We start from the raw sequence: 24470 nt of genomic DNA on the forward strand, positions 1-24470 counted from the left end.
ACCCATACTACCTGGACATTCCACAGAACATCACATTAACTCAATCCACCAGTGACATCTTGCTAATTGGATAGGAAGATACGACAAGAATGGTGAAGATCTCTGTAAGAAATGTGCTCCAAAGAGCAGAAAATAAACCATGTTAAGATTTAAGGGTCTGCCATATCAGTGACATTTTTAGGAGGTCAAGTGGTCTGGGGTATTCTTGGACTTTCTCATCAAAGAAAATGCTGAATTGTTGCATCTGGACTTCCCACCACTACAAGCATAATGTCCAGTAGTCTTCATCGGGTTCTAGAGGAAGTGCATCTCCTGCGCTTCAGAGTACTCTTCCAGCCTATCTACCATGTGACACAGAAGGCTGCAACTTTGAGCAGCACAAGACCAGGAAAGTGCTCTGCAGCCGGTCCAGGCTGCTGTACCAGTGCCCTGCCACTTGGGCCCTATGAATTGGAAGACCCTAAGGTACTAAAGGTATCCTTGGCAGGAAAAGATGCCATGTGAGGCTATGGCAAGTCCTAGTAGGAGAATCACAGGTCACATAAGAGTAGACATTATGTGTATGGAGCAAGACCATGCCAATAAACAGATCCTGGGATGCAATTTGGCCCTGATAGAAAAGAAATACCTGATCACAGGGCAGCAACAAACTCTGTGGCCAAAGTTTCCCTTAGATACATGGATTGTACCAGGCCCTCCAAGTCATGGTAGGCAGGCCCAAAGCACTGATGGAAGTTGTTCATACAGGATTGGTCATGAGCAGGGCTAGAGGATACAAGCAAAGCCCCCTAAACAATGGTCCACATCATCCAGCCTGGGTCCGTGTTACCCAGGGCCCCTCTCTCAGCTCACACATATGGCCACTTTTAAGGAGTTCCCTTATGACCAGAGGAGAAGAAAGGCCAGGACTTATTCAGAGGGCTCATCAATTATTTGATCCTCCTTGCCTGGAGACAGCTGCCTACACTGAGGCACAAGCCCTCCCAAGCACCAGTCTCTAATACTTAGTGGACATGGGGGTACAAAGACCCGGACCCCATGCCTTGTAGTGAGGGGCCATCACTTGCTACAGATCTTTTCACAGGGCCAGGTGAGGCCTCATGTAACTATATTGTGGTTCAACACCTTACTTTGCCTCGTCTGGCTTCCCTCACACTCTTAAAGGTGTTATTCCTACCAGCAGTCTCAAGTAAACTTCCTGAGTGCAAACCTTCTCAGCCTCTTTTTCTGGAAACCATCACCAAAGACAGGCATTCTCCACTCTTGTGAAAGACCCAAAGTGAGGGAGGAAGCCATCTGTATCAGTCCGTTCTCAGGCTGCTATGAGGACATCCCCAAGACTGAGTAATTTGTAATGAAAAAGAGTTTAATGGACTCACAGTTTCACATGGCTCAGGGGGTGTGGTCTCACAATCATGGCGGAAGGTGAAGGAGGAGCAAAGGCACATCTTACATGGCTGCAGGCAAAAGAGCATATGCAGGAGAACTGCCCTTTATAAAACCATCAGATCTCATGAGAACTCACTATCGTGAGAACAGCATGAAGGTAACTGTGACCATCTCTGTGGACTTTGAGTGTTTCCAGTGGAGGATATAGCAGGTAGAGGGGACAGAACCAGCCCTGAGGTGGCAGTACATTCAGCTAGCTCTGGGAACAAGGAGGGAGCCAGGGTAGCTAGAGTTAAATGAGCAAGGATAGAATGGTAGTTAGAGAAGGGGAAGGTTAGAGAAATGGATGATAACTTGAGGGAAAGTACATTAGTAGAAGTAAGAAGCCACTGGAGGAGTATGAACAGAGGCATTACATGATATCAGACTTACATTTTATAGAAATCGCTTTGGTTCCTGGGTTGAAGCCAACTGTTGGGACCAGGGTACAAGCAGGACCAGTCAAGAGGCTTACAAAAATTCAAAAGATCATCCTGAAAAGATGGTCTCCCACCACCTATGGGGCCACTTACAACATCTCCCGCTATTTTATAGAGAAGGGAAACATGGAGTTAGGCAATTTTAAGAACCATCAGTAAGAACAGCTATAAGGCAGAATCCTTCCAGGCTCTTCTTCACCTCCTCTTAACCACTTTTCAGTGTAAATCCGCATAAGCCAGCGACTCCTCTCCTTGCACTCCCTACACAGTAGGGGCCAGGCTCTGGGCACTCAATAGACTATAGCAAATGGCACATCTGCCAGCTTGTTCTGCCCATAGTGTGAGCACCTTGAGAGCTGGGACCCCATCTCATTTTCTTTGCACCTTCATTGCTTGGGGAAAGGAGGCACCAAAGAAACATTTTTGGAATAGGTGAACAAATTACTAAATTACTTTATCAATCCCCAAAACACTCTCTGAATTAAGTTTCCTAATTCCCCCATTTTACAGAGGAGGAGACAGAAGCTCAAAGAGGTCAAGAGTCTTGCAGAGCAGTGTAAAAACACATGAATCCAGATCTGTCTAAATCCAGATACCAAACTTGGATTTGAATGATAGATAGACAGAAAACAGGTATAAAATATGTGGCAAAAAACACTGCTAAAAGTGTTATTTTAAACTAAATTTATGCGTATATATACCCTCCATACACACACACACACACACACACACACACACACACAACGTAACTCTTCCTTGTAGGTAAGGTACATGTGTCTGAATAGATGTACACATGTATCAATGTGTACTTAAACACATATATACCATAGATGTGGATAAATATAGCCATGATTGTTAATTGAATATTTACTAGGTGCCAGTTTCTATGCTAATGTTTCATGTGCAGCATCTCATAACATTCTAACAAATCTATGATTGGCATCACCACTTTAAAAATAAGGACAGTGGGTTTTGGAGAAGGTAAACATTTTAGTCCAGCCTCTAGGGTCACAGAGTTGCTAGTTATCTGATGCTGAAGACAGGTCTGCCTGCCTTTAACTGTTTTGGTTCTTCCCATGTATTTGTAAAGTGTTTCTACACACTGTGTTCTCTAAGATACAATATACCCATGTGTATTTTATGCTCAAAGCAGATGTGCTATGAATGACATCATTACATATGAGAGTAGAGATGGCCCCATGTTTCTATATCTGTTTACTGTAAATGGATCTACATGATACATACATATGCCCGTAGGAAGACTTCTTCAGGCTTAAGAGTAGAAGTATTTTTGTAGCCTTTTAGTGTGCTTTTTCATTGCTTACCTGGCATGACATTAAACTTGGCAACTTTAATATGACTTTAACTTCAATTTTCTTTCCTCTTGGATGCCAGCCACACATCCCTGTTTACAGGGAGCACTAAACAAAAGTGAAGGAAGAAGAAAAACAGGTTCCATCCATTTTCCTTCTTGCTAATTGGGGATTTATTACTGGTTCACTTGCTCACAACGGCAGGGAGCAGATACACCCTTCGGTTTCTGGGCCCCGGGCTGCTAATTGGAATGCATGTGGTGTTATGAGGTTACTCTCAATGGCTGCCTCATATGGGAGCAGAAGGATGAAGGCACAATGATATTTGTGTGCATTTATTATTGTTCTTGCAGCATAGGAAGTGCTTCCCAGAGGGTGGTGGGCTTACCCTTCAGCATGCTGAGCTGCAACTGATGGGGGTTTTGCCCCCTTAGAGTTGTGCTCATTCGTTGATTCATTGGCTCTCACACTCATAGTGTGATAAACTTTTACTGACCCCCTACTAAGTGTGCGCCTGTGCTGGGTCCTGTGGGGTGCAGACGCCTCCAGCCTTCAGGGAGCTGACAGTGTAGGGAGAGACACAGGTGGCGAACAGAAAAGGACCCTAGAACCTCATGTGTGGTTCTCTGCAGGTGATGCTAGGGGCCACAGAGGGGCTGGGAGAGAACAAAATGATCATCCTGGGATTCGGAAGATAAGTGGCCAGGTGTTGAAGGTTGAGTAAAAGTTCAGAGAGTAAAGAAGGGGCAGGGACATTCCAGAGGAGAGCCTGGAAGCCCAGGGGTGCCATGTTGGGGGAGAGTGAGTGGCTGATGAGAATGAGTATGAATGAATGGACCTGGATGGAGAAGCAGAGTTCAGAGAGTTCATATCTGGCACCCAGAGGAAACCCTAAAGGAGTTTTAAAGATTGCCTATGGGCTGGAGGAGAAAAGAGCGATGTGGCCGAGTATTTGAAAGAAGGAGAAGCAGGGCCAAGCAGTCAGAGGGATGCCGGGTAGGGAGCAGGAGAGAAGGAGCTGAACGTTACCTCCTCTCTGGATTGCTGAAGTCTGGCCCCTAGAGAGGTTGGGTGGGCATTACCAATAGTGCACTTCTGCCTCTAAGGAGATTTATGGCCCTAGTGCTAACTTACTAGCAACTGGAATAAAAAATGGCCGAGCAAACCATCAAAAGACAAACTTAGGCACATTAAAATTTCAACAAGTTTATTTCAGCATTCCGTGATTCATGAACCAGGCAGCGCCAGACCACAAGCAGTTCAGGGCTCCTCCAGAGGGTAAAAGGGTCAGTTTTTACAAGGTATTCACAGATGCACATCAAAGAAAATATACGATTGGTTAAGGTCTAAAGACCTTAGAGGCTAGCTGGTGGTTTGAGATTGGTGAAGCTTTAGTTTTATTTTGCTATTTACATTGAGTGGGTTTGTTTGCTCATGTATGAATGCAAGGCACTGCAGAGGTCTCAGCCTAATGGGCTTCCAATTAATTATTTTAACACCACTGTACCTTAAAGTTTCTAAAACACATTTCCACTCTGAACCCCATTTGAGCTTCTCAACACCCCTTAGGCATAACCATTACATACCTGCATTGTGCAGACAAAAACAAAAAGATTGTGCCTTTGATTTGTCTGAACACACCTTCTGGAAGCTCTGCACCCAGCTTCCTCCCACGTGTCCACCAGGGCTCCCAACTTCAGGAGGTGCTTGCTGGATACCCAAGGTCACCCTCTCCTGTGTGTGCTCCTGGCTTCAACTCCTGCATGATCTGCCCTGCCCGTCCCCGCTGCCCCCCACTTCCTGATTGATTTGCTTCATTCCTATTGTAGCATGAACACTTCAACCTGTTTTCCAAATCCTTTGTCTTCCTGCTTCAGGGTGTTTCTGTCTACTGTTTCCACTGCCTGGACCAATCGATAATCTACCAGCCAGCTCACTCCTACACAGAGGTCAGATCTTTCACAGCTTAAACATCGCTCTGTCTAAAGTACCTCTGGCTTTATAATTTAAATCAAATTCAGATATTAGACATCTATTTGTGTGATCTTTGTTTAAGGTCTCTGATCCTCAGAGAACATAGCACAAAGTAACTGATCAAAAAATGTTTTAAATAAAAATATGTATTTAGAAAGGTTACAAAGAGACCAGGTGCAGTGGCTCACACCTGTACTTCCAGCACTTTGGGAGGCCGAGGCGGGCAGATCACTTAAGGTCAGGAGACCAGTCTGGCCAACATGGAGAAACCCCGTCTCTTCCAAAAATACAAAAATTAGCCTAGTGTAGTGGTGCACACCTGTTGTCTCTGCCCAGGAGGCAGAGGTTGCGGTGAGCCGAGATCATGCCACTGCACTCCACCCTGGGCAACAGAGTGAGACTCTTGTCACGAAAAAAAAAGAAGAAGAAAAGAAAGGTTACAAAGAATTGAGGTATGGTTAAAACCTAAAAATAAGTTTCTGGCTCTGACCATGCCCCCTTGTGACAACACTGCACTGCCTTTGTGTGGCATTGAGTAAGTAACCCCACTATCTCCGGTCTAAATCTGCCCACCACAGGAAGGCTTTGCATGTGACTTGCCCCGTCTGTCTTTTACCCCATCTGGCATCTAACAGCCTGTAAAAGGCCGCCCCCTGGCGGTCCTCTACTATCAGCAGCACCAACACTGCAAAAGCTACAAAGTCAAGATCAATAAGCCACACAGAACAGATGATTTCCCACAGTACACAGGCTTTTCTGACAAAAAACTGTCAGCCTGCTGGCCAGAGCTATTAACTCCATCATTTTCTTTAGGCTTCTCTGGTTAGTAAAGCTCATCCCTTCATAAATGGATTCTAGAAGTGAAAGCTGAAAGGAGTGGCAGCAATGGGATCATCAAGGTCAGGAACAGCCAACACTTGGCACTCGTACTACTCCTTCTCTGCTGCACACTGACAGGCATCACTAATAGATCACAGCACTCTTTCAGAACACACCACTGTAGGCAGCTAGGAGCAAGATGCCTGCTGGAAACAGATGTCCCACCCAGTTGGAATGTTTGAAAAGGCTTTGAATGAAGGTGCTCTTTACACAAGGGCTCCTAACCCTGTTATCAGGGTCAGGAGAACCAACACAGACTGCCCAGTCACCAGAGACTAGAAGCACTAGGGTTGGGGGATCTACTCCTAGAGAAGAAGCGGGTGGGGGATCAGCCTGAAGACTGCGTTTAAAGCTGGAGCCATGAAGAAGGCCACCTGATCAGACAGACACAGGCATGGTCCTAACTGGGCAACCAATGCAGGGAGGGAGCAGAGAAACACACACCCCCATCTCTGTCTCCTCTGCCCTCTAGCCTCCAGCCCACCTGGAAGCCAGGAGGCAGTAGACAGCTGGTGACATATTTCCCTGAGGCCAGTCAGACCCCTCCCCACCCAGGACACAGGGCAGGACAGAGAAGGTCTGAGCATGGAGTCTCCAGAACACAGCACGAGGAAAAGGTCCAGGTTTGCAGTCGTCTCAGGTTGAGTTCCTTAACTGCTGGGATGTGCAATGACATTGCTTCTTCTCATGATGTTCAGCAAAGGAAGCAGGGGACGCAGGATGGAAGGGAGAGCTGAGCCAGATCCCTGGGTTAGAGGAGGCCTCAGCGGATCTGCTCCCCTTTCCCTTTAGGCAAGGGGGCCGGCCCCCTGTGCTCCATTGTCAGCCTGTACTTGGCTGCAGGCTGTTCCCTGGCGAGGGGGCATTCTCTCTCTGGAAAGGATACCTCTCAGGAGGAGAGGACATCAGGAGCCCTCTGTTGACAAAAGTCACAGCTGATAGGGATCTGAGCTGAGCATCGATACTATCCATGGCAGAGTCAGGTATCCGTGTGCAAATCCAGTCTCTGCCACTTATTAGCTGAGTAACTACAGGAAAATGTTTAACTTCTTTGAGCTTCAGTTGGCCATAGCCTTCAGTGTCAGGGTGAGGAGTACAGTAACTAAGGTACGTAGAGCCCCTGGGACAGTGTAGGCCGGAGCCTTCTTCTTTCCTCCCTAGCTGATGCTCTTTCATCTCTGATAACTGAAAATGTGGGGTCATAGAGACCTGACTTTTGCAAAGTCAGGGCATGGGGGCAAGAGAAGGAGGGCAGGAAAGAAGGGAGGGTAATGGGCAGCTGTAGGTTGCGGTTTCAGCAGCCAGGAAAGTTCAGTGGTTAGCACCAAGACCCCAGTCCCTTAGAGGAATGGGCTGTTGGAAGCAAAGATTGAACCCTGGCGGGCGGAAGCTGGGAATCTATGGAAGAGGTGGAAACATTATTCCAGAAGAAACAAGACAGGATTATGAGTCCTGAATCATAGGGATCCTAGGCAGCTTGAACTGATGTTAAGTGTCCCTAGACAACTTCTCTGAGGGATGCTGTAGCATTCAGCAAGGTGCCTTGAAAATAGAAGGCACTAAATAGATGGCATTAGTAATCATATAAGGATTAAAACAAGTGGCACTCAAGTGGCTCCAGCTAATTGCTGGGGTACAAGTGCTGCCACAAAGCCTCTATGAGTGCTGTCAACCAAACTGTGTCCCGCCCCCTCTAAATTCATACGTTGAAGCTCTGATATATTAAGGTTAAGGTAATTACAGTTAAAGGAGGTGATAAGGGTGGGACTCTAATTCCACAGGACTATGGCCTTATAAGAGCAGGAAGAGAGAGGACTGAGAGATCTGCCTGTCTCTCTCCACCATATAGGGACAAGAAGGCAACCATTTGCAAGCCAAGAAGAAAACTCATACCAGAACCCAACTGTGCTGGCACCCTGGCCTCAGACTTCCAGCCTCCAGAGCTACAAGGAATAAATGTCTGTAGTTGAAGCCACTGTCTGACATTTTGTTATGGCAGCCAGAACTGATGAGCACAGTGAAGAAGGCAAGAGAGCAATCGTGTTTCTGCTCTCATTGTAGGAAGGCCAGGGCTGTGCCCACTCATCTTTGCAGCAGGGTTGGGGAGAGGGAGGAAGGAGTGGAACCTTTGCCTCTGGGTAGCAGGGAGGGTGTGGAGGAGGGGATATCTGAGTTGGCCCTGAATGATCCATGGGTTTGCTATGAGAGATGATGTAGAAAGACCTCCCTGGAGAAAGAAAAATAAATAAATAACCGTGAGTGAAAACAGGAGAGTTTTCACCTATGGCTGTTCTTTTAAGACTGATTCATCTTTCATGTGTTCAGAAGATATTTGAGATTTCCAGGCCCCTGCAGGGGACAGAAGAAACTGAAATAGGAAGTCAGTTTATCAAGAGAATCGTAACTGGGTTCTAACTTCACAGGGAGGAAGACTGGGGTGGGGGTTCAGAGGGCATGGGGTGCAGGGACATTACCATTCCTTGGTGAGACAGAGATCACATAAAAATATGCCATATTCCTTATTATCTCCTGGTCTTGCTTTCACTCTCCACCTCCTAATTCAGAATCTAAAGTTCTCATCCATCGCCATCTTGAATGTATTTAAGAGGTTCCTCTGGAAGATCTCTAGCAGGTGGGGCCTTCAGGGTGAGCTCTCCTCTAGCAAGACAATGGGAGAGAAAAATGGATAAATAAAATATAGAAATACAGGATCCTAAGAATGGAAGACCCTTGCAGGGGACGCTGTTGAAGGAGAGGAGGGCCAACAACCCTTTATGATCACCTCACTCGTAGCTAACCTGGACAAGGGGCTTGGGAAAGGGCCCTGGATCAGACACATCCATGTTTCAACTTGAACAGTCATTTAGTGGCTGGGTGAGCAGAGGTCAAGGGGGAAACATACTTGGAAGGATGTGGAAGGAACAAAGAGCGAAGATGTGAATAGACAGTACTCTGCACTGGGGAAATGAGGTCAGCAGTGAGAGAGGATGAGGCTGGTGAGGGTTTGGGGGCAGATCAGGGCACGTCAGCATAGAAGTCTGGACTTTACACTGGTTAAAACAAGGAGAAGCCTGAGAAATGATTCAAAGGCCAGAACTGCATTTTTGAAACATCACTTTCCAGCACTGGAGATCGTGGTGGGTAAACAGAAGGTGCTCACTTGTGCATGAAGTGCAAGGCTCCTGGTGCCTGCTGAAACAAGGTCAGCTTCCCTGATCTACATTCCTGCCTTCTCCACAACTGAAAGTACAGCTGAGTCCCCACCTCCCCAGATATCTTTCCTTCCTGCTGGCTGCTTTTTCAACTGAATGTGGGAAGTTTGATTCATTTTCTTCAATATCAGCAAACACAGAGGAGGCAAGACTGAAGGCAAGAATCCAAAGTGGTGCTGTCTACCCTTACAGAACTGGTGGGCTTGGGATGCGTGCAAGGTTTTTGCTGAAAATGAGTCTCTGCAGGGCCTCTGCAGTGGCTGAGAGAGCTCAGAAACAAAGCAATTAGCTGCGGACTTTGACTTAACAAATCCAAGCGGCTCTTGGTTCTAAAACTCTGTTAAGCCTGCTCCCCCACCAATATCCCCAGCCCAGTAAATGGCATCTACTCTAGTAGAAAACTTAGGAGACATACTTCATTCAAATGTAGCCCAAATCCCTGTCTGGTCACTTCCTCCACCCTTGGCTCTAATTCAATCCACCTATCATCCATTCTCTGGCTTCCACACTCGGCCTCAGGACCTTTACGGACCTTTCAACCCATGGCCTTTAAGGATCTCTAAAATCTTGCCTCTGCTTGTGGGTGCATCTTGTCTTCTGCAACAACTACCTGTCCCTACGATGCCCACACACCCACTCCCCTACACACGTGCACACACACACACAGACACACATGTGTGCACACACATACTCACAGGCACATATGTCACAGCAATACATGATCGATTTCACTTCTCTATGTAAATTACACTTTCTCATTTTTCTGTTCCTTTGCAGTTTCTTTTCCCGCTATCCAGGAAGCCTTAACCTCCACCTATCCCAATAATAACAAAATGTTGTTATTTCTCCTGGTTTGTCCTTGAATGAGGCATGGAGGAAACATTCACTCCCCAAACCTGAACTGAGTAGCTGCAGAGGGATGGAGAGAGGACTAAGACAGGCCTGTCCCTTTCAGGAACTGTTCAAGCTGGTGGATGGGCGGAAAAAGGATGTGGCAAAATACCAGCTGCAACCGACAAATGCCCATAAATTCTCTGAATCCTGCTCAGGTGTTAACCTCTTCTTTGACATCTTCTCTGACAACTGAGCCCCTCTGGAGTTATGTAGCACACACATGACATCCATGGGTCCATGTTTACCTAGACAGCAAGATTGTGAGCTCCTTGAAGTCAGGAGACTCAGGGGCTTCTCCACATATCCCAGGGCCTAGAACCTAGGAGGAGATCATCAAATATTTATTGGATTGAGATAAACTAGTCAGGGCTTCCACATCAGCCGTAGCCTAAGCACTCTCACAGCAGCATCAATCCCAACCCCCAGGAAAGGGGAGATGAATGGTGAAGGGACTTTTCCAAATCCCACCGCAAGTTAATAGCCGACTCTTGCTGAGAACCCAGAAATGGACTCCCAGCCTAGGGCTTCTTTCTAGAATTCCATGCTTGCTGGAGACCTGGAGATGTTAGACATGGACTTAAAGGCCAGCAGGACTGACTAGGCACAAGAATGTTTTTGTCGATAATGGAAAATCACATATCAGTTAAGTGACTATTAGTGATTGAAATTGTGTGAGGAGTAGAGACCACCCCGCCCAGGAGGCCTTAGAGAAAGCCCGGCACTCTTGAGTGCTGTGAGGCTCCCATTTTCTCTCTGTATTTATTTGCCTCTTCTCCTGGAAAGAGAGATGATTAGAAATGCCTTGTTTTCTTTTGTCACCAGTCCTTTAAGGCTTGGTGTGTTTGGGATGTGAGTATGCAGTATGCATCTGGAGGGTCACCTCCACTTTTTTGTACCCCTCAAATCCCTGCACAGTTAATTAAAAATAATAGCATTCTCTGTGCCACAACATAGCATGATCCCATCTCCACAATCTGTCATCCTAATTAGCAAGGAGAGAAGGGATTGGTCTACTTTCAATTTGTGTGTTCTAAGGCTACAGTGAAATTCATAGGAAATGGGCCTGGCTGAATCCAGCATGAATGTCTGCTTAGAAAGTTTTGAATTTTGAAATATGATCTTGGGATAGTTTACTTCCAGTTACCCTGTATTATTTCAGCTGATAAATAACAATAAAATCACAGTGTTAACTATGACAATAATACTAAGAGAAGTTACTGCTTTTAGTGCCTATCAAGGGTTTTGTATTTTTAAATTGTGCTCCAAGAACACTAGTCCTTCGAGATGCTCCTTGGTAAATGGTTGTAATGCCCAGGTCCACAGGGCATGTGTGACTCACTATAGGCTCCTGCTGTATGCTTATAATATCCAGTAGACTATGAGAAGCACTGAGAAATTACGCCATTTTAAAAAGTCATTTAAGTTTAAACCTATTCAAAAGTGGAAATCATTTGTGGAATAACTTTTGTTCAATGCAATATTTTTTATTCTAAAAACTGAGTAGGTAGCTTCCATATCACAGACAAGAAAATGAGATCTACAGCGATTGTTCTGAGGTCTATCAGCAAATCCCTAAAAACTGAATCCACATTCCAAAGTCTGTGCTCCTCAGTCTCCACAGGCCCCCGCCAGTAGCATGGCAGGGTCTGCGCCTGCACAGATAGGTCAAGTTCATGCCTCACCCTTGCTATGTGGAGGCTGCTTTCCAGGCCCACATATCCAGAAACACTAGGTGGGGAAGGGAAGAGGGACAGAAAAGAAAGTAAGCACTTACTGAGCATCCCTGGGCACCAGACGCTGTGCTTGACTCGGAAAACACAGAGATGCAAATATCCTAGTCCTTACTCTTAGAAGTCTCACCACCTGGTAGGAGAAAGACATGAATGACCAGCTTGTCACAAAAGCACAGGCTTTGGATCTAGACAGTCCTGAATCTTGTTAAATGTCTTTATGTGCTGGGTGGTGTTCTGAGCACAACCATTCCCTCTCTGTGCCACTTTGGGCAAGTTACTTAGCATCTCTTGTTCTCTTTCTATATAATGAGCATCACCCGCTATGTAGGGTTTCCATAGGAACTAGCAAGTCTCAATGTTCTAATGCAGTACTGGTGCTAAGCAGTTTCCTTTAACATCTACAACCATCTAATAGGGAATTTAGTGAGTTCAGTGGGGAAATCAACTCTGAAAGAGTTACAGAAAGGCATCGGGGAGGAGGTCATATTAAGCCCAAGTTCTAAAAGCTAAGTTCAACAGCGTAGACAGTGAGAGGAAGGAACACTCAAACTGGGTCCAAGCAATAATAGCATCACTCCGACAAGCTCTATCTCTCAGCCCCATCTCCTATGCTGGTGTCAGCCAGGCAGGCTCTTCCCAGACCACAGTGAGATGGCACACGAAGCCTCTGCTTACACATGCTATCTACTCAACAACCCCAGCAGAGAGAAAACGCCCTTTTAGGACCAGTTCCAACAAGTGTCACCAGCTGTGTACCTTCATTTGTCCCCCAAATAACTGCTTTCCCACCCAGGAACCTTAAAACTTTTTTTCAGATGCATGGAAATTGACCACCCTGTTTCCTTCCTTCTTTGATATCCCCGAATCCTTGAATCACTGTGCCTGGTATAGTACCTGGCTTAATAGTCCCTTAATAAATCCTGGGTGAAAAGACAAAGAAGTGAATGACACATTCTTCTAGAGTACTACTTGAGTTTATTTTCTTTTTCTTTTCTTTTTTTTTTTTTGAGACGGAGTCTAGCTCTGTCGCCCAGGCTGGAGTGCAGTGGCGCGATCTCGGCTCACTGCAAGCTCCACCTCCCAGGTTTACGCCATTCTTCTGCCTCAGCCTCCCGAGTAGCTGGGACTACAGGCGCCCGCTATCTCACCCGGCTAGTTTTTTGTATTTTTTAGTAGAGACGGGGTTTCACCGTGTAGACCAGGATGGTCTCGATCTCCTGACCTCGTGATCCACCCGTCTCGGCCTCCCAAAGTGCTGGGATTACAGGCTTGAGCCACCGCGCCTGGCCTGAGTTTATTTTCTTAAACAGTAGTAAGACTCCAGTGGTGTGGAGCACATCAGGTAGGTGGAGTGGGTTACTTTGCTGAAGAATGTCTGAAAATCAGTTTATTCTTTTGGACTTTTGGACAATTTAAAAATTACTGTCAATTCTTGTGCAAAGAATAAGACTTGGAAAAAGCGTGGAGTGGCCATGAATGAGTGTGTAGTTCTGTTCATCTGGAAATAAGGAATTTGGAATAAAGATGGAAGGCTTTGCCTCTTCCCTCATTGGCCTTTCCAGAAGTCCCGCCAGACTTTTTATTTCTTTCTGGCAATGACTCGACTGGTTGGTTGAGGCTGTTCTTCCTACCTGGGATGACAAGCTGGATTCTTGGCTTTAATACTTTGTGTTTGCCTCCTTTGCATCCAAATTGCCCTTTGACCTGACGCTGGTCACTAGCCCTGGTTCATTATATTTGACCTAGCACAGGTGCCCAATTTATCTAGAGTAATTGTTCATTAGCACTCTAAATATAACTGTTGGTGATTTTGAGTATTTCTCCAGATGTTGCCTTAAATGTCATTTTAAAAATAATCAGCCCCAATGAGATGAATCAACCCCAATCCAAGCTTCCGTTTGATATCTGAGAAGGCTATTGGGATGGCCAAGAACTTACAAAATAGATAGTGATTTACACAATGAACAATAATTTGACAAATTATATACAATAGTGTCCCCAAAGCTTGGAAGAGTCAATACAGTTTGAGAAGTTTCTCAAAGAATTGACCCACTCTGCCAAACCGATTTGGCCTAAATTATTGGGGTTTCTTTTTGCTCCTTAATGAAAAGAAAATTCACATAAGAACTATAGAGTGTTTTATTCCTTTATTTGTTACTTCATCTCACATTTATCAAGTATCTATTTAAATTCAGGTATAGGACTAGGCATAGGAGACTCAAAGATTCTGGACTATCGATGAACAAAAGGAAGTAGAAAACTGGACCCTGTGGTTCCCTAGGGTGATTCCCTCCAGTCATTCTTTGGAAGACTAGGAGGAAGGTGTGCAGCTGGTGATGGTGTTAGAACTGCTCCTGGAAAGGCGCTGTCGTTCTCCTGAGGTTGCTGAGCAGATGGGATGTGAAAGCTGAAGTTTCCTGTTGGCCATCTTGCCATTATATGGGAAGAGTCTGCCTGAGTAGAACTGATGCAGAGAAAACAGCTGAGAGACAGAGGTCTTGTCCTGAAGCAGCATCCCCTGGATGTTCCAATAATGTGTATCACTGCATGGGACGTCTCTTGTGTTCCATTTCAAAGCCCTTGGCCTCACATGTTGTTCCACTTGAAGCTATGGCACAGGTTTCCACTGTCTTCATTGCCACATGGCCTGGCAGCACCCCAGGCCCCACATGGGGTATATGTCACCCCTCTGGTTTCTGGCCCCAGGGCTTCACCAATTCAGTGAATGGGGTGAGGACAGTCAATGCTTCCTATTCATACTTTCAGAATCCAGGACTCTGGAGGAGCTGACATAACTCTGGGGGACTCCGTGACAAGTGGAGCATGGAAACCAATGAATCAGTGCTTCCAAGGCTCATTCCTCAGGCAGACGGGCCTGAGATGTCCCTCGCAGGATGCTTGACAGGTAGAGGATGTAGTCAACCTTCCTGGGATCTTCTATTAACCCTTCCCCCTTTCCTGCTGTCCCTCACTCATGCACAATACAATCAAAATCCCAAATAAAACATTTGCAAATCATCTTTAGTTTCTGATTCTATTTTTTATGGAAATCAGGCTAATCCTCTCTTAGAAAGGAGTGGATTTCAACACAACCCCTCAGGATAGGATTTCTGACCTGGGCATCTCACCACCCAGATGGAAACAGGACTCCATTGCTGGTGGTAAGTGGGTGGCTGGTAACCCACCAGCATACGGTACAATGACAGTTGCAAAGGTATTCGTGTAGGGGTTATTGGGATGAGGTGTGGATACAAGGAGAAGAAGCATTGGAGCATGTAACAGCTAGGACATTTGAATGATAGGAAAGCAGCGGTGACTATAAAGTTTGTCAAGTGAACTCACTTTTGTTAACTGCTTTGGAAGCCTTGTAAAGAAAATGACAGACTTGGGTCAACCAAACATGAGTTCAAGACTCCAGGCTACAACTTAAGATGATTCTTATTTCAGGAGATGCAAGGCATAGTATAGTAAAAGGCAAGCCTAGGGACCAGTGGTAAGAATAACAGTAGCTGTAAAGGTCCTTGAATGCGCAGTCTCTACATGTCTCCCATGTCAAAGTTAGGACTCATATAAGAAGATAAACTGAGGCAAGAAATGAGACAGTTCAAGAATTTGCATACGAAACTTGAACCCCAGATTTTCCTGAATCCTCTAAGCCTGTAGAAGAAGCTCTTTCCACTTGCTACAGAAGAGAAGCTCCCCCTAGCACAAACCCTAAAAAAGATTTTAGTTGAGCCAGGTGCAGTGGAGTGTGCCTGTAATCTAAGTGTTTTGGGAGGATGAGATGGGAGGATTGCTTGAGTTCAAGAGTTCAAGACTAGCCTGGGAAACATAGAGACCCATCTTTACAGAAATTTTAAAAATTAGCCAGGTGTGGTGATGCATGTCTATAGTCTGAGAAACATGGGAGGCTAAGGCAGGAGGATCATTTGAGCCCAAGAGATTGAAGCTGCAGTGAGCTATGATCATGTCACTCCACTCCAGCCTGGACAACAGAATGAGACCTTGTCTCTAAAAAAAAAATCAGTCGAGGCATGTATCTTACAAGGTATCTTTTTTCAGAGACTTTTTTCGCTATCAAGCCCTGCACCCGTATGTCCTCATTGCCTCCAGGAAAATAACTGATGTTATATTTTAGGATGGGCTGTATAGGGAATTAAAGCCTCTACCCTAGGAGGAAATAGCTTACATCCAGAAGTATTAATAGTTGCAGGATTAATTTAAAATGTGGCAGTGGAAATGAGGATCGGGATGGTTGAGTGGAGCTATGTGAGATTAGATATTGAGAGTGTTGAAGTAGGATATAAGAATCATACTTTAAGGCCATTGTAGAGCTGTGGACAAAATTAAATCTACAAATTCTAAACTCTAGAGGAATGAACACATGAGCAAGAGACAGAGGATAGTTTTACATCTGGGGTCAGCTTCTAAGATTTGGGGTAGTATGGACAGAGATAGGACCTGCCAGAGAAGGACATTTTTTTTTGTTCAAGAAAGAAAACAAATTTTGCCAAATTTTGACAAACTTGGGGACTGGCAAGTCTGATTTGAATCTGGAAGATGTCTAAACACAAATATAATTCTTCGAATAATTATCTTACATAGACATTTTGCTGAATAAGGAATTGTGTTAAAAAGCAGAAAGAGAGCTTGCCAGCTCAGAGACTCTTGCACTTGTCATCTCATAGTCTCACAGTTCGAAGTCTATTGACCTTGGTGCCTTAGTCTTATGATCTTCTAGTCTTATGATCCCATGGTCCTGAGGCCCCATGTTCCTTAGTCTGTAATTTCACAGTCTCATGGTATACTATTCCTGAGATCTCTTAAGTCTGGCAGCTGATAGTCTCAAAATCCCAAAGACCCATGATTGGAAATCTTATAGTCTCAATATCTTGAATCCTCATGGCCACAGGATCTTTGAGATTTAAATATCTAGGTGTCTCACAGCCTAGCAGTTTTGAGGTAGAGCAAATATGCTCTACCTTGCTCTACCTTGGAATCCCAATTCCAAGGATTTTCAGTCCTACAATGTTTGATTCCAAAGACTTACCAGAGAAAGAGGCCTGAACTCACTTTAAAATTGTTTTAAGCCAGAAGTAAACTACACTTAATCAAAGACCAATCAAATTCTACCCAATTAAACTTCTAAGGAAATAAAAAATACCAGTTCCTTGATGGTACAAGAATTGGTTGGGGTAAAAAAATAACAAATAAACTCCTTATATTTCTTGTGCTTGAAGTCACACCCTTTCTGGAGGAAATAAAGACAAAACCATTACCTAAAACTGCTAACCTTCCATGTACATCAAAATGATCAGTTCTTCCCCCATACAATCTGCCCCAGCTGTTATTGTTCTTTTAGGTACAATGTGAGATAATCAAAAATTACAAAATTATAAAACAAGCATATAATTACTAAGAGAAAAATCAAGTCAATGGAAACATATCTAAAATGATCAACACATTGGGATTAGCTTACATAATTTTAAAATAAGTATAATTAATACGTTAATAAATCTACATAAATATATACAGATACACACACATACACATATATATTCATACAGTACAAAAAACGTGGATAATTTCACAAGAGTTTTTCTTAACTGTAAAAAAGAACAAAATTTAAAACCTAGAACTAAAAATACATCTGAACCCAAAGTTGTAATGATGAGATGAACAGCACTTTGGAAATAATAAAAGAAAGCATCAATGGACTTGAGATGAATAAAAATCATCCAAACTGGGCCACGCCTGTAATCCCAACACATTGGGAGGCTGATGGGGGGGTGGATCACCTGAGGTTAGGAGTTCGAGACCAGTCTGACCAACATGGTGAAACCCCATCTCTACTAAAAACACAAAAATTAGCTTGGTGTGGTGGCACACGTCAATAATCCCAGCTACTTGGGAGGTGGAGACAGGAGAATCACTTGAACCCAGGAGGTGCAGGTTGCAGTGAGTCATGATCACATCACTGCACTCCAGCTTCGGTGACAGAGGGAGGCCTCTTCTCAAAAAGAAAAAAAAAGTCATCCAAACTGAAGGTCAAGAAGAAAAAAACTCACTGAAAAAAGAATTAAAGAGACTTAATGACTTGTAAAACAGCATCAAGTACACTAATCTAGGTGTAATTGAAATTACAGAAGAGGAGAGGAAGAGTAGGGCAAGAAAAATATTTGAAGAACTATTGACTGAGTTTTATCCAAATGTGGTAAAACAAACAGTATCCCACTGTCCAGAAAGATCAGTGAATCCCCAGTAGTATGTATACAAGACAATAACAACTACAGAAAACCTAGTAAAACTCCTAAAAATCAAAGATAAAAGAAAAAAGTGTTCGAAGTACATGTATAAAAAAGAAAGAGATGTAGTATACAGGGAAAATATAAACTAGACAGTTAACTTCTTATCAGAAACAATGAAAGTCAAAAGATAATGGACACAAGCTATAAAGAGCTAAATGAAAATTTATTAATTTAGAATTTATATCCAGCAATACTCTTTAAAAATAAATGAAGAAGTAATGAAGACATTCTCATATGAAATAAATAAATTTACTGACAGCAGATCCAACTATAAGAAATGATTTAAAACTTCTTCAAGGTGAAGGAAAACAAGACCAAATGGAAATCTGGGTCTAAAACTAGAAGACACTGGAAAGATTAAGTATACAATAAATATTTCAAAATGTGTTAATTTTAAAACAGGATTGATCACTTAAAGCAAAAATTATAACAAGGCATTGAGGGTATGTATGTGTAAGTAAAATATCTGACCACGGTAGCACCAGGTATAAGAGAATAGAAATAGATTTATACTTGTGTGAGAATCTCACATTATACCTGAAGTTGTATCATATGAATTCAAGGTAAATTATTATATAAGTATGCATATTGTAATCCATAGAGCAAGATTTTTTTTTTAAGTGCAAACAGACATAGCTTAAAGTGAAAGAAAGAAGAGAGAAAGAGATGTTTAAAATAATGAATTGACCCCCAAAAAAAGGCAGGGGAAAATGAAAGAAATAGAATAGAAACAAGCAGAAAATACGTAAAATAATTGTAGAGATATTAATAAATCCAAACATACAATTAATAACATTAAATGCAAACATATTAGGCACTCTCATTAAAAGGAAGGTGTTTTCAGTTTGGATAGAAAAGCACGACCCACTACACGCTGTTTACAAGAGACGTACTTAAAAATAACTATTCAAATTTGATGAAATTAAAAGGATAGATAAAGCAGGCAAACAGTAATCATAAGAAAGGTGGTATCGCTCCATGAAAATTAGATAAAATTGTCTTTAAACAAGTAAGATTACCAAAGGTAAAAAGGGTCAATTAATGATGATTAATGGCCAATTTCTCAAGAGGATGTTATCATCTTAAATGTATATTCACATAGCACCAGAGCTACAAAATATAGGAAGCAAAATTTGACAGAACGAAAGAGAGGAAAAGATAAATGTGCAATCATAGTATGAGATGTTAACACCACCCGCTCAGTAATTGGCATAAAATAGGCGCAAATTGGTGAGAAGAAGCTTCTGCTATCAGCATTTTGAAAATAGAAAACTACACATAATATGTAAAGTCAGTTTTCAGACTTTGGACAACAGTGATCACTTAGGGGAAACAAATGAGGTGGGCCCTGTGATCACCCAGACTTTCTGCCTAAAGGCACAAGTTCGAGGAGGGAGATCTCAAGCAGAACACAGTGGTCTCTGAGTCAAGGAGACAGAGATCCCAACTGGAGAAGACTGAAGCAGCTGGTATTTGGGGGATAGAGTGTGGAAAGGATGGAGCTACATAGAGAAAACAATTCTCCAAACCTTCATAGATGTCCCCTTGAATTGGTTGCTGAATATTAACTGTTTGCTATGACAGACATTAAAAAAAAACCTCACAGACAGGTAGCAGTCATTGAGTTAACGATGGCATCAGAGGCTTCCAGGTGCTGCTAGCTCTCAGTTTTCTTCTCGGTAAAATGGGTAGAGGCCTGAGTTTCCAAGGGATTCAGATGATTCTGAAAAATTCCAAGTCCTGGCCTCATAGAAAAAGTACTTGTGAGTCCTCGGGATGATAGCACTAATCCACAAGGCAGAAGGGTTTCATGCCAGGTGTCCCAGGAACCCTTGGAGTTTTGCCAGAGCTGCCTGGCCACCTCTTCCTGTTTAAGGAGAAGGAAACATTTTCTGCTGATTTGCAGCCAGCAACAGGCCAGGCCACCTGCTTACTTTCAGGAAAGAACAGAGGGGAAATTTTAGGGAGGGCCTCAGGTGACAGCCACGCCCAGGGAGGGAAATCATGCCTCATCCGCGGGGAGCCGCAGCTCATTGTTCAGGCTCCGTTGATCTCTGTGAGCACAGGTAAGGCCATGTGCCACCATATGAGTCAGGGCTGTCACTTTAATGGAAGTAGTGAAGTTAATACTTTATTCACTGATTAATTCATTCACTTTCCTCCCTTTTACTTTTGTGTCCATTTAACTTTTCCTTTTTCTTTACACAATGAGGGTGACAGTGCCTAGCTCAATGGGTCCCTTGTGATGATCCTTGCCAGGGTACACGGTGGCCTGCCCCACGTTCTGGCCCAGAAAGCAGGTAGTAGACTTGGCATTATTGGAGGTCTTTTCTGTAAGTGCTCTCACGGTGAGTCTCTTAGTCTTTTTCTCCAGCTATCAGTCACCAAACTGGGTTTTCCTTAGACTTTATCCTTTTTGCTGGAGAAACTTATCAGGAAAATCATTCTAGATTGCCCCATCTGAGGCGACCAATAGCCCAGTTTTCCCAGGACAGAGTCCATCTCAGGCTGTGAGACTTTCTCTACTAACATAGGAGCAGTGTCAGGCAAATTGGGACAAGTTGGTCCCCTATCCCATCATCAAATGGGCCGGGAAAGAACTAGCAACAGAAACCAAGAATCTGTTTGAACTCTTGTCTCTGTGTGAGACACAAGTGTAGATCTCTCCACCCCCGTCAAGCTGAACATGAGAGGCAGGAAGGGGTAGGGTTAAGGCCCTGACTTTGGAGTCCTGTCCTGGTTTGATCACCTGTAATCCATGAGCTCTTGGACAATTTACTAAACTTTTCTCTCTTCCTTACTTCCTCATCTAGATTTAGTTTCCTAATCTCTTATTTAGTATTTTTGAATCTATATTCATGAGGAATTTGATCTGAAGTTTTCCTTCCTATAGTGTCCTTATTTGGTTGGGTATCAAGATGACACATGTCCCACAAATGTGCTAGGGGAATAAGTGCTAACCTATGGAAGCATCTGTATAACTTTGGAGTTATATATTCCTCAATGTTTGGTAGATTCTGGGCTGTGGAGACGTTTGAGTCCTATATTTCTAGGAAATGTTTCATTGTGTCTATTTTTTAATTTATTAACATACTGCATTCTTTTTATACTATTATTAATATCTTAGCATTTGTTCGTTGATCAGTCTTATCAGATGTCCAATTTATTAGTATTTCAAAGAAACAAAGATTGTCTTCTATTTATTTCCTACGTCATTATTTTTCAGTCTCATATTTAGATTTTTCTTATGTATTGGGCAAGGGAAGAGTTACTTTCTTATCCTTTTTTTAGACTTCTTGATGCTTTAACTCACCAACAGTAAAGCTTTCCTTTTTCCCAACATAAAATACCATCATTCATACGTAAAACTTTCATTATTAGCAATTTATAAAATATTGACAATTTACTATTGCCATTTCTTCTTCAAACCGTGAGTTATTTAGAACATGACTAAATTTCAGGTTCTTCTGGGGATGTGAAGGTTATCAGCTGTCTGCCCCTTCAGGTCTATGCGCCACCCTTCCTTCACCCTGTTCTCTGCCCAGGAAACTGAGAGATGAGAACTGTGTCAACTGGCTCTGTGACCCGCTGGCTGCTAGCTGAAAGGAGGTAAGAGGGTGGAAGGAGAGTGAAGTCAGGCATCTATTTGCTGGACTCCCTTTTCTTTCCTTTTGTTCATACAGAGCACAGGCCACACCCTGAAATCATGCTGTTTACCTTAACTTAATTACTCTTGTGTTTTCTGTCCCCACATTAAAAAGGTAAATTCCACCGCAGCAAAACCTCCAGCTTCCACCCCAGGGCCTGGCTCCTGAAGGTCAGAGGTGAAAGAACCTTTATAGATCACAGAGACCAACTCCTTCCTGGTACATCTAAGGACACTGAAGTTAAGGGACAAGGAGACTTGCCAAAGGTCAAATGTCTCATTAGAGGCAGGGCCACCTACACCCTGACCCTGGATTTCTTCGATAGCATGAGACCCCCCAAAATAAGGTGAGAAGAAGAAAGAAGGGGAGGCCCTGCCTGGACACAGTGTGAAGGAACTGGCTGCATTGTAATTCTCTGAGCAAAGGAGGGGAAGTACCCACAAACCTGAATCACTGATTGCTTTGCCTCTCCCAAGTTTCACAAGCAGCCTCTGATCTCTGTGCCTCGTATGTCAAGCCTCCTCAGACACTCAGTTAATTAAATGAGGCCACAACAGCCAAATGGCCTAGGAAGGTGTCTGTTTCCACTGCCAGACCTCTAACTTCTTTATGGTGGAGAATAGAATAAACAAAGTTTCCCAAGAAGCTGAGAAAAACCTCTCTTCCTGAGTTCCTGTCACATAAGAAATGACTGCTGTGAACAGATGTCCAAGTACTGATCTTGGAGCAGCCGGGGCCCAAAGCTGGGATGCCGTTTTCATTTTATCTCCCTCTTCCACTAATCCTGCAGGGCCCAGAACCAAAGCACAAGATGAAATACATCAACACTTTGGAATAAACCACTGTGGGCCATAGGAGGGAGGAGACCCATCAAAATTATTGAAAAGTTTAATCGAAGGTGCCTTTAAAAATACCGATGATTTTCCAAGGAGAACTTTTCTTCTAAGCAGATTTTTAAAAATGCATAATTTGTTTATGCTTATTTACACCATGGAATACAATACAGCCATAAAAAAGAATGAGTTCATGTCCTTTGTGGGGACATGGATGAAGCTGGAAACTATCATTCTCAGCAAACTAACACAGGAAGAGAAAACCAAATGCCTCATGTTCTCACTCATAAGTGGAGTTGAACAATGAGAACACATGGACACAGTGAGGGGAACATCACACACCAGGGACAGTCAGGAGGTGGGGGGCAAAGAGAGGGAGAGCATTAGGACAAATACCGAATGCATGTGGGGCTTAAAACCTAGATGACAGGTTGATAGGTACAGCAAACAACCATGGCACACGTATACCTATGTAACAAACCTGCACGTTCTGCACATGTATCCCAGAACTTAAACTAAACTATTTTTAAATATAGTTATTTATAAAAGACTTGAAGCACTTAACCTTGGATCAGAGGTATGTTCAAAACTATTTCCAGACTCCATGAACTTGACTATCAGAGGTATGATCCAATCTTCATTTCCATACACCATGAACTTGACTCTAACCTGGGCATTTCCAGCCAGGTGGGCACACTTCTGCCTGCTTTGCATCCCTAATTCTCAAAAGTGAAGCTTCAAGGTAAGTCCCAATCCTGGGAAGCACCTTACAGTTTACAAAACCCTCTTGTGAGTTTATGTCCCATCATCTCCTTACCTGAGTATAAGAACTGAGGCTCATGGAGGTTGAATCAACCTGCAAAAGTCTGTCCAGCTACTGACTGACAGCTGCAGAATCTGAACCTCCCCTGTCCTGTATGTTACCCTGGGGCACCTCATGCTGTGTTCGTCATTAGCTAAGTGCGTGTTTGTCTCCCCAGGTGACTGTGAGTTTCTTGAAATAATGTCTCATTCACTTCCCTATTGGCCACATCTATCTTGCTGGATGGCACATAACAGGACTCTCTTGGTCCTATGTTTAAAACGTCTACATTCTGGTTTGAATGAATGAATGGAAATGCCTCTCAACAGGAAAGCCTGAAAAATAGTGACTTTATCTTGGCTTTGCTTCGTGACTTGGGACACCTTACTTCCTCTTTCTGCTCCTTATATTCCTACTGGAATATGAGTTCTTTAAATCCCATCATTTCTCATTCTCCTCTTCAGGCCAAAGGTCTTTGTGTGATGCCATATAGCAAATTCGAAAGTGAGATCTCTTCCCACACCCTTAAAACCAAATCAAAGACATATTGAGAGAAAGAAGAGAGAGAGATTTTTGTCATGAGTGACTAGATAGCAGGACTGGTTACATAGTGGCGGGCGGGGGGCAGTGCAAAATTGTTAAAATTATTTAAAGAATTTCAAACTGGCAATGGCAGAACTTTAATCCAGTGCAGGCCCTTTTAGGCATGGGGTCCTTTGCAACTGCACAGTTTATATGCTATGAAGCTGGTCCTGCAAGCAGCAATTATGACTTAAACATGTAGCCCTTTCTATGACCACTGGTGGAAGCATTTCCCTTTTAGGAGCCAAACCCTCTAAATGCACAGAGCCCAGGGTGGTGGGAATGGGAGTGTTGGAAAGCAGAGCCAGCCATCTTCCCCCATTGGTCCCCAGACCCTCAGCCTCCCCACTGGGTCACAGAACCGTATAATGGTACCTGATTTCAGGCAATAGTTTTCAACCATAAAGGGATATCTAGGGGAGCTG

Source organism: Rhinopithecus bieti, unplaced genomic scaffold, assembly GCF_001698545.2.
Source record: "Rhinopithecus bieti isolate Rb0 unplaced genomic scaffold, ASM169854v2 scaffold_36448, whole genome shotgun sequence".
Lineage (NCBI taxonomy): Eukaryota > Metazoa > Chordata > Mammalia > Primates > Cercopithecidae > Rhinopithecus > Rhinopithecus bieti.